This window comes from Schistocerca americana, chromosome 8 (assembly GCF_021461395.2).
Source record: "Schistocerca americana isolate TAMUIC-IGC-003095 chromosome 8, iqSchAmer2.1, whole genome shotgun sequence".
Classification (NCBI taxonomy): domain Eukaryota; kingdom Metazoa; phylum Arthropoda; class Insecta; order Orthoptera; family Acrididae; genus Schistocerca; species Schistocerca americana.
Genome location: NC_060126.1, coordinates 30,437,360 through 30,448,476, shown reverse-complemented (window position 1 = coordinate 30,448,476; position 11,117 = coordinate 30,437,360). Strand labels below are relative to the sequence as shown.

The following is an 11,117-nucleotide window of genomic DNA, read 5'->3' as shown; positions in this document are numbered from 1 at the left end:
TCGTTGATCCGTTGACTCAGTTTTTTTATTACAGACGGTAGCTAAACCCTCTGACCGAACACGCTGAGCTACCGTGCCGGCAAGCCACTCAGTTACCGGGGGCAGACACCATAACAGCTGAACCACCAAAACGGCTATGTTCGGCAATGTTCCTGGACGTAGTACCTGTTGCCACCTCTCGCCATATGAGGGTAAGTCCAGCATTTTAACACGATGCTGACGAAACGAATCTTGAAGTATGTCTGGCAAAAGAAATTAACATGCAGGATCAGAAACGTTATAAAATATTCAGAAATACGTAAACAACATAACAGCCGAATAGGCAGCGGAAAGAGATATTTTCAGAGGGAAGTGGAAAGTTTGGAAGAATACAAAGGCAGAAGCATTAATGGAACAAGTGTGAAGTGGTCTGGCGAAAGGAAAACCGAGACATGTTGAAAATATGGCGGGATATCGGAGGCAAAGAAAAGAACAGATGAGAAGAAACTGAAAATATCACGTTGTTCCTTGTTAACCAAAGCTGAAGGGGAAACCAATTCAAGTAAAATCCTTCAGCACATTACCTCCCCCCACAAACATTCACGAAGTAACCACGCTGGCAAATGGAGGTTAACGGACAGCCATTTTCGCAGGAGCCATTCTCACTTGGAAAAGGAAAGAGAGGGTCCGGAAGTAGCCCCCGCCACAAATCGTAAGACGGCTTCGTTTATATGTGGGACCAAACTGCTGAGGTCGTCGCCCCCTACACTTACACACTACTGAAACACACCCATCCCCGAGGGAGGACTCGAACCTCCGCTCCGGTGGGAGGGCCCGCGCCATTTGTGACTTGGCGCCTCTAACCGCTTGCCACTCCGCGCAGTAAGATGGCTTTCAGAATAGACATGTGGACGTACAAGTAAGTAACGCAGCCACATTTTTTGTGATCAAATATGGGGGGACAATCTTCCTTGTTACCTACAGATGTAACCAATAGTTGTTTTCCATTCGCCAACCTATTCTTTACATAATCATATTCACAACTCGACAAATTCCTGTATGTACAACTGAACGAGTACCGTACAGTTCTTTACGAGGGCAGTGGAAAGGAAAACTGATAATCTCTTCACACTCGATATACTGAGAAATATCAACAAAAGATCTGCGTTAACTTATTCAGTTACACTAACTGGGGGACAAGAGGCGGAGTCCTCAGTATGAAAGGAGGCGAGAGGTACTGTTCTGTGCTGAGCGTGGAGAAGCAGTAATAGCAGCGTGGCTGAGACAGGAAGGCTCTCTGACTTCCAGCATGGACTAGTCACTGGATGTCACCTGAGCAAGAAATTCATCCCGTCTAAATCTGCTGGTGATGGGATTCTGGTGTGGAAACGCGAAGGAACAGCGTCTGATAGAAGTCATGTACCGAAGGACAAGAGCAGTCAAGCGTTGTGGAAGGAATCACTGCTGAGCTCCAAAGCGCTACCAGGATTCCGCCGAGGACGATGACTGGGCTTCTTTTTTTTTTTTGGTCATCAGTCTACTGACTGGTTTGATGCGGCCCGCCACGAATTCCTATCCTGTGCTAACCTCTTCATCTATCTCAGAATAGCACTTGCAACCTACGTCCTCAATTATTTGCTTGACGTATTCCAATCTCTGTCTTCCTCTACAGTTTTTGCCCTCTACAGCTCCCTCTAGTACCATGGAAGTCATTCCCTCATGTCTTAGCAGATGTCCTATCATCCTGTCCCTTCTCCTTATCAGTGTTTCCCACATATTCATTTCCTCTCCGATTCTGCGTAGAACCTCCTCATTCCTTACCTTATCAGTCCACCTAATTTTCAACATTCGTCTATAGCACCACATCTCAAATGCTTCGATTCTCTTCTGTTCCGGTTTTCCCACAGTCCATGTTTCACTACCATACAATGCTGTACTCCAGACGTACATCCTCAGAAATTTCTTCCTCAAATTAAGGCCGGTATTTGATATTAGTAGACTTCTCTTGGCCAGAAATGCCTTTTTTGCCATAGCGAGTCTGCTTTTGATGTCCTCCTTGCTCCGTCCGTCATTGGTTATTTTACTGCCTAGGTAGCAGAATTCCTTAACCTCATTGACTTCGTGACCATCAATCCTGATGTTAAGTTTCCCGCTGTCCTCATTTCTACTACTTCTCATTACCTTCGTCTTTCTCCGATTTACTCTCAAACCATACTGTGTACTCATTAGACTGTTCATTCCGTTCAGCAGATCATTTAATTCTTCTTCACTTTCACTCAGGATAGCAATCTCATCAGCGAATCGTATCATTGATATCCTTTCACCTTGTATTTTAATTCCACTCCTGAACCTTTCTTTTATTTCCATCATTGCTTCCTCGATGTACAGATTGAAGAGTAGGAGCCAAAAAGAATGGGGAACAAAGGTCAGGCACCGCCTTCATGAGGCACACAATGCTTAGTTGCTGTAAGGAACGACACCACTGGATAGTCAATAACTGGAAACAAGTAGTTTGATGTGTTGAATTACCTCTGGCAATCTGATAGAAGGGTCTGGGTTTGACGAATGCCTCGAGAACGTCTCCTGCCAGCATGTGTAGAGCCAACCGTGAAGTGCGGAGCAGGTGATGTTATAGAATGAAATTTTCTTCCTAGCAGATTAAAGCTGTGTCCGGACCGAGACTCGAACTCGGGGCCATTGCCTTTCGCGGGCAAGTGCTCTACCAACTGAGCTACCCAAGCACAACTCACGACCCTTTCTCACAGCTTTACTTCCGTCAGTACCTCGTCTCCTATCTTCCGAATTTAGTAGCTCTCCTGAGAACCTTGCAAGAGCACTTGCCTGCGAACAGGCATAGGTCCCTAGTTCGAGTCTCGGTGCGGCACACACTTTTAATCCGCCAGGAAGTTTCAGGTATTGTTATAGTATGGGTGTGTTTTCTGTGGCTAACTTTTGGTGCCCCAACTGTGTTTATCAAAACGATAAATGCCTAAGGATATAGCCACATTTTGGAGTACTGTGAACTGTTGTAGCGGAACAGTTCAAGACGATGATTGTTTGTATCAGCATCACAATGCACCCAGTCACAGAGCAGCATCGGTGATGCAGTTGAACGTGGACGATAACATTCCTGAAATGGACTGGCCTGCCCAGAGTCACGACGCGACCACAACGGAACACCTTTGGGCTGAGTTAGAATGTCGATTTTGCTTCAGACCCCAACTACAACACTACTACCTTCCCTATTTTCGGTTCATGAGGACGGATGAGCTGCCATTCCTCCTCAGACAGTCAAAAGCTTCATTGAAAGTGTCCCCAGCGAACAATGGACACATCTCACTTCAGTGTCCACTAATATGTGTCCAGATACTTATATGGTTAGATAGTGTATGTAATGACTCACCAGGGCAGCCGACGGAAAAAGTGATAATCGCTTCACGCTCGATATACCGAGAAGTAAGGCTACAAATAGAGAGATACTCAATGAAACGCATTTGGCTATGCGTAATGCCTCCATTGACTGCCTTAGCAGAATATTGTCAAGTGATCGTTCAGAGAATCCAAAGAAATTCTGATCATATGTAAAGGCTGTTCGCGGCACCAAACTTAGTGCCGAGTCCATAGCCAATGAGACAGGAACTGAAATTGAGGGTAGTAAAGTAAAAGCTGAAATGATTAACACCATTTTCAAATGTTCATTTACAAAGGAAAACCTAATAGAAGTGCCCCAATTTAATCCTCGTACCACTGAAAAGATGAATGAGGTAAGTATGTGTCATTAGTGTTGAGAAACAGCTGGAATAGTTAAAATTGAACGAAGCTCCAGGTCCCGATGGAATCCCTCTCAGATTCTATAGTGAATTTGCAGTTGAGTTAGCCACTATTGAAACTATAATCTATCGCAGATCCCTCGAACGAGAAACCGTGCCCAGTTCTAGGAAAAAGGCACACGCCACATCCGTATACAAGAAGGGTAGTATAAGTGATCCACGCATTTATCGTCGAATATCCTTGACATCGATTTGTTGTAGGCTCTCAGAACATATACTGAGCTCAAAATAATGAGGTATCTTGAACAGAATGACTTCCTCAAGGCTAACCAGCATGGATTCCAAAAACATCGATCATATGAAACCCAACTCGCATTTTTCTCACATGACATACTGAAAGCTCCGGATCAAGGCAACCAGGTAGATGCTGTATTTCTTTATTTCCGAAAAGAATTTGACTCAGTACCGCACCTACGCCTACTGTCAAAAGTACGATCATGTGAGGCATGAAATGAGTGACAGGATTAAGGACTTTTTGTTCGGGAGAACACGGCATGTTATCTTTGATGGTTAGTCATCGTCAGATGCTGAAGTAACTTCGCGTGTGTCCAAAGGAAATGTGTTGGGATCCTAGCTGTTCTTATGGTATATGAATGACCTTGCAGACAATATTAATAATAGTAACGTCAGGTTTTTTTTGCATATGATGCAGTTATCTATAATGAAGTACTATCTGAAAGAAGCTCTATAAACATTCAGTCATACCTTGGTAAGATTTCAAAGTGATGCAGAGATTGGCAACTTGCTGTAAATGTTCAGAAATGTAAAATTTTGCACTCCACAAAACGAAAAATCGTAGTATCCTATGACTCTAATATCAATGAGCCACTTTTGGAATCGACCAACTCATACAAATACCTGAGTGTATTACACTTTGTAGGGATATGAAATGGAATGATCTCGTAGGTTCAGTCGTGGGTAAAGCAGGTGGTAGACTTTGGTTTACTGGAAGAATACTGGGGAAGTGCACTTGCTGGACAATGGTATAACCACTATCAAAGTATATAGTTTTCCATAGAGTGTTCATTTACAACTCGGCGCTTGGCAATAGAATTATTTGTATCAGTGTTGTGTCAATAAACGGTAGAACGATGACACATTTGTTGTGTTTTTCCTGCTTGTAACAGGCAGCGTGAAAGGTCACAGCCGCGTGGAGTAGCCGAGTGGTCTTAGGCGCCTTGCCACGGTTCTCGCGGCTCCCCCGTCGGAGGTTCGAGTCCTCCCTCGGGCATGGGTGTGTGTTTTGACCTCAGCGTAAGTTACTTTAAGTTAGATTAACTAGTGTGTTAAGCTTAGAGACCAATGACCACAGCAGTTTGGTCCCATGGAAAAAAAAAAATAAATAAAAAAACGAATGGTCACAGGTTTTGTCTAATCCGTGGGAGAATGTCACAGAGATACTGAGGGTATTGGAAAGTCTATAACAAAGTTTCAAGAACCGAATTTAAATGATAAGGAATATGCTACTACTACCTACGTATCACTCACATAGGGATCGTGAGAAGCCTAGAATAATTACACAATAATTACTGCATACAAGAGGCATTCAAACAATCGTTCTTCCTGCACTCTATACGTGAATGGAACAGGAAGAGCCCCTAATAACTGGTACAGATGTAGATGTAGATGTAGAAGTCTCAACAGAGCTAAGGAGCTGAGACAGTTAATTCATGAACAATGCATGACGGTTCTAATGGTGCTAGGTGCAACGAACGAGCAGACCAATTGTAGGTTATGCCGCAGCATCTGCTTCTCACCGACATAACCTTACCACAGAGTGACTTTCATAACACACTAACGAACGCAGCACAGGCAGAGTGGAGAACGTTAACGGAAACTATCTGCAAAGTCAAACGGACGTGATACTGGGCGATTCAGCAACAAATTGCACACCACATTTGGTTTCTCACTCTGCTCACAATGGAAATCGTTGTAAACAGGTTAAGAGCACGGTACACGAATACTACTTAAACTAGATAGTTTTTAATCTGTGATTGCTGTATCATTGAAGAAAACATTTCAAATATATGCTAACAGAATGCGATAAATACTGTACACTCATTCCAGATCAATTGTACTGTACAATATACACTACACTGAAGAGCCAAAGAAACTGGTACATCTGCCTAATATCGTGTAGCAGCCCGGCGAGCATGCGGAAGTACCGCAACGCGACGTGGCCTGGACTCGACTAATGTCTGAAAAAGTGCAGATATGGTGAACTATGTTCTTGCCTGGGGGGTTTGGTGGGCAGCGGAAGTGTTTAAACTCAAGCAATCATTCTTCCTGCGGAAGGGTTGCACTCCGTAGCAATTCTGGACTTGTGTAGTGTCACACTGTCCTGCTGGAATTGTCCAAGTCCGTCGGAATGCACAATGGACGTGAATGGATGCAGGTGATCACACAGGATGCTTACGCACGTGTCACCTGTCAAACTCGTATCTAGACGCATCAGGGCTTCCATATCACTCAAACTCCACACGCCCCACACCATTACACAGCCTCATCTAGCTTGAGCTCTCACCCGTTGACATGCAGGATCCGTGGATTCACGAGGTTCTCTCCATCTGCTCAATACAATCTGAAACGAGACGCGTCCGATCAGGCAACATGTATCCAGTCATCAACAGTCCAGTATCGGTGTTGACAGAGCCAGGCGAGGCGCAATGGTTTGTATCGAGCAGTCATCAAGCGTACACGAGAGGGCCTTCGGCTCTGAAGGCCCATATCGATGACGTTTCGTTGAAGAGTTCGCACGCTGACATGTGCTGATGGGGCAGCATTAAAATCTGCAGCAATTTGCGGAAGGGTTGCGCTTCTGTCACGTTGAACGATTTTTCTCGGTCTTCGTTGGTCCCGTTCTTGCAGGATCTTTTTCCGGCCGCAGTGATGTCAGAGATTTGATGTTTTACCGGATATTCACCACGGTGCACTCGTGAAATGGTCGTACGGGAAAATCCCCACTTCATCGCTACCCCGGAGATACTGTGTCCCATCGCTCGTGCGCCAACTGTAACACCATGCTCAAACTCACTTAAGTCTTGATAACCTGCCGTTGTAGCAGCATCTAACAACTGCTCCAGACACTTGGTGTCTCATATAGAAGTTGGCGACCGCAGCGCCGTATTCTGCCTGTTTACAAATCTCTGTATTTCATTACGAATGCCTGTCCCAGTTTCTTTGACGTTTCAATGTATTAAAAGGTAAGGATAATTTTTCTCTAGAGTAGTTCTTAGATTCATGAACAGGGCTGCTGCCAAAGGTATTGTCACACTCTTCGCACGAATGTTCTCTTATCTTTATGTAATTTGGGTGTATACACTGCATACCTACTTCGCAAACCAAGATACGGTGGATGACGGAGGGTACCTTGTACCGCTGATAGGAACTCTCATTGCTGTTCCATTCGTAAATGGAGCGAGGGAAAGACGACTGTCTATATCCCACCGTATGAGCCCTAATGTCTTTATCTTGTGTTTCCACTGCTTATGCAAGATGTACGTTGATGGCAATTGAATCTTTCTGCAGTCAGTCGCAAGTGCCGGCTCTGTAAATTTTCTCAATAATGTTCAGCGAAAAGAAAATCGTCTTCTCTCCAAGAATTCCCATTTGAGTTCTCCAAGTATCTTCCAAATACCGGCCTCTTGATCCAACCTACCGCCCGCATCTCGTGGTCGTGCGGTAGCGTTCTCACTTCCCACGCCCGGGTTCCCGGGTTCGATTCCCGGCGGGGTCAGGGATTTTCTCTGCCTCGTGATGGCTGGGTGTTGTGTGATGTCCTTAGGTTGGTTAGGTTTAAGTAGTTCTAAGTTCTAGGGGACTGATGACCTAAGATGTTAAGTCCCATAGTGCTCAGAACCATCCAACCTACCACTGATAAGTTCAGCAGCACGCCTCTGAACTGCTTCGTTGTCTTCCCTCTGTTCGACTCATTGGGGTATCCTAAACACTCGAGCAGTATTCAAGAATAGGTCTCGGAGGGGTTCTATATGCAGTCTTCTTTATTGAAGAGCTACACTTCTCTATATTTCTCACAATAAACCGAAAACGATCATTCGCCTTCTTCTCTACGTACTTTACATATTCGTTCGTTTTGCACTGCTCGGAATTTAATTGACGTGACTGTGACTAAGAGCACACTACTAATACTGTATTCGAACATCGTATGTTTGTCTTTCCTGCGCATCTACATTAACTGACGTTTTTCAACGTTTATATCAGGCTGCCGTTCTTCAGACCAAATAGCTATTCTGTCTAAGTAATCCTGTAAGCTCCTATAGCAGTCAACAACGACATTTTCCCGTATGCCATAGTGTCACCCAGAACAGTCAAAGATTTCTGCTAACGCTATCCGTGTGTTTTGCGCATCGTAATGAAGTCAGCTGTGGTTCGGTGGCTCAGTGGCGAAGTTTGTTAAAGAGAAAACTGCCGAGTTGTACCGTGGTTTGGAGTCCACGCTGGAGGACGAGACCGACAGGAACTGGCTGGGTTACCGGTTCAGAAGAGGTCCCAGGAGTCTACGGCGTGACCTCCTCCTCCCAGTAAATCATTGTGGCGGTCAGAACAGCCTTCGGGCCCATGACTGCTTTACTTACCCAATGAAGTGAGACAAATGCCCTGCTTATATCATTATGTGACACATTTGAAACTGGGCGGGCACGACTAGGGTTCCACACAAACTTTGTTGCATACACAGACACTTGGTCCATTCCGGAATCCGGGAATCTCGACGATATTTACTTATTACCGACACTGATACTGGCAAGAAAGGGTCGGTCCCTGGGTTACTAAGACTTTCGAGAATGTTTTAATTTCAAGATTAAAGTCGGATAAAAACGCCAAAAGAAACATTTTTTCGTGTGATCTAATTACCAATTAACAATTTTCGGATTTTTTCCTTAGGCTGTGCTGTGAAATCTTCTTTCTTGTCAACTTTCATGGTTCTAGGTTGTTGGCAAGTACCGTATAGGTTTTGGTGAGTGAGTTCCTGACTACCAAAATATATGTGACACAAATGATCGCATCTTTGCTTGCACTGACTTAGAAGCTTACATTTATTTTACCGCCAAGGGACCGTACTCCTTAGAATGTAATATTAATTTCAGGTTGATAAGTCTGCCCGTTCCTGAGAAAAAGCGGTCTTAAGGGGCTCCGGAACGCCCTATACTTGCAATGTTAAAATAACGCTTATAAATTACATCTTTCCTCACAAAGTATTTGAGGTAGGAAGTTGAACTTTTTACAGATTATTTATTGGAATATGGGTTACAACTTAACACAGGGATTTTACAAAATTTTAGTTCAGTTATTATAGATGATTTTTTTCTATTTAATGAAAATTCACAACATTTTTTTGCAATTTTTTATTTATATATTCAAAAATATACAGTTTTTTGGAAAAAGGCTATGTTAAATTATGCAGAAGGTACTGTGTAACATTTACTGAAAGTTTGAAACAAATATGTTTGGAAGATCCTTAGAAAACATGTAATTAGTATGAGAAAATAAAAGTTTTGGGAATCGAGCGACAAAGATTGAATTAACTTTTTAGTGCATTCCAGGTCCATAGGATGGATTATCTTCATCCTCTGCAAACTGCTCCTCCAGCTTCCTCTTGTTCCTCCTCCTGTTTACTCTTGCTTGTATTTCTAGACTCTTTACAGCCCTGTCTGCAGCCCGAAGGCGTTCCTTGTCTAAAGCAAGCATCGCTCGTTGTTGTGTTCGTAGATTTTGCTACCATTTTCTTCAGTTGCAGTTACTGCAACACTGTTCCAAAAGGTGGTCATGTATGAACACTTATCACATTTCAGTTGTATTTCACTAGCAAGTCCTACGTGCTTTATTATGGAGAGTTCCAGACCAACTTCACTACAATGAATACATCTTCCTTTGAGAACCGACATATCAAATATTTCATTCACATCCGATTCGCCCATAAAACATTCATAGTTTTCACTCATTGAACCAAGCTTCTTCTGTGAACTATTTTCTTTCCCACTTTGACTGCTATGGGCAGGTGTGCTTGAGAGGTTAGGTTCACTCACTTGGTTATCGTCTTTATTGTTTACAGTAATAACACATACCTTTGGCTTTCCAACATTTCTCCTTTTCTTAAAAGCCTTCAGAGGATTTCTAATAACTTTACTTTTACTCATTATTATACTTCAACAAAACAGAGACTCAAGAAACAGAATTAATTACGAATATTTTCGAGATAACGACAGAGTAAATAAACATGAAACAATCGACAATCACACCAGCGATATATATTGAACCATCGAAGGTTAGCCACAACACATACTTTATCTCACATCACTAAAATGTACCTGATGAACACGAACGTTAATAATAACACCATTTGACAGCAGTTTAACAGCGCCACAGTGGGTCACACCCATGTAGAACACATTTCAAAAAAAATTTAAAAATAGTTGTAGTCTTCGGAATTGAATAAATTATATATCTATTAAAAGGTAATAGTCTGCAGATTCAGAAAACGCAAAAATCTAAAAATTGAACTTTTCATGATTTTGAGCCTTTCCGGAGCCCCGTAAGAGACAGAGACACGGACGGATCTACAGACAATGAAGTGATCCTGTAACGGTTCTGTTTTTTGCTGACTGGAGCAAGGAACCGTGAAAAGTAATGAGTACGACAGACGTTGTTTTCGTACCACGTTTTTGTACCTCCACCCCACGATTCTTTAAAGAATAGCACTCCCATGCATAAAACATCCGCTTATGACGCCACTGCTCCCGAACTACGTGCCAGGCAACAATATACGCTGAAGCGATAAGTAAAATGGTATAGGCATGCGTATTCAAATACAAAGATACGTAAACAGGCAGAATACGGCGCTGCGGTCGGCAACGCCTATATAAGACAACAAGTGTCTGGCGCAGTTGTTAGATCGATTACTGCTGCTACAATGACCGGTTATCAAGATAGAGTTTGAACGTGGTGTTATAGTCGGCACGCGAGTGATAGGACACAGCACCCCCGAGGTAGCCATGAAGTGGGGATTTCCCGTATGACCATTTCACGAGTGAATATCAGGAATCCGGTACAACATCAAATCTCCGAGATCGCTGCGGTCGGACTCAGTGAACAGATTCGTTCAACGTGACAGAAGTGCAACACTTGCGGAAATTGCTGCAGATTTCAATGCTGGGCCATCAACAAGTGTCAGCGTGCGAACCATTCAACGAACATAATCAATGTGGGCTTCGGAGCCGAAGGCCCACTCGTCTACCCTTGATGACTGCACGACACGAAGCTTTACGCCTCATCTGGGCCCGTCAACATCGA

General features: G+C 43.5%; 1 non-coding gene across 1 annotated transcript; it reads right to left on the bottom strand.

Annotated features, from left to right (window-relative positions):
• Positions 1 to 2,646: 2,646 nt before the first annotated feature.
• On the bottom strand, positions 2,647 to 2,720 carry Trnas-cga. Its single transcript has one exon. It is a non-coding gene; the product is annotated as a tRNA-Ser (tRNA).
• Positions 2,721 to 11,117: the final 8,397 nt, after the last annotated feature.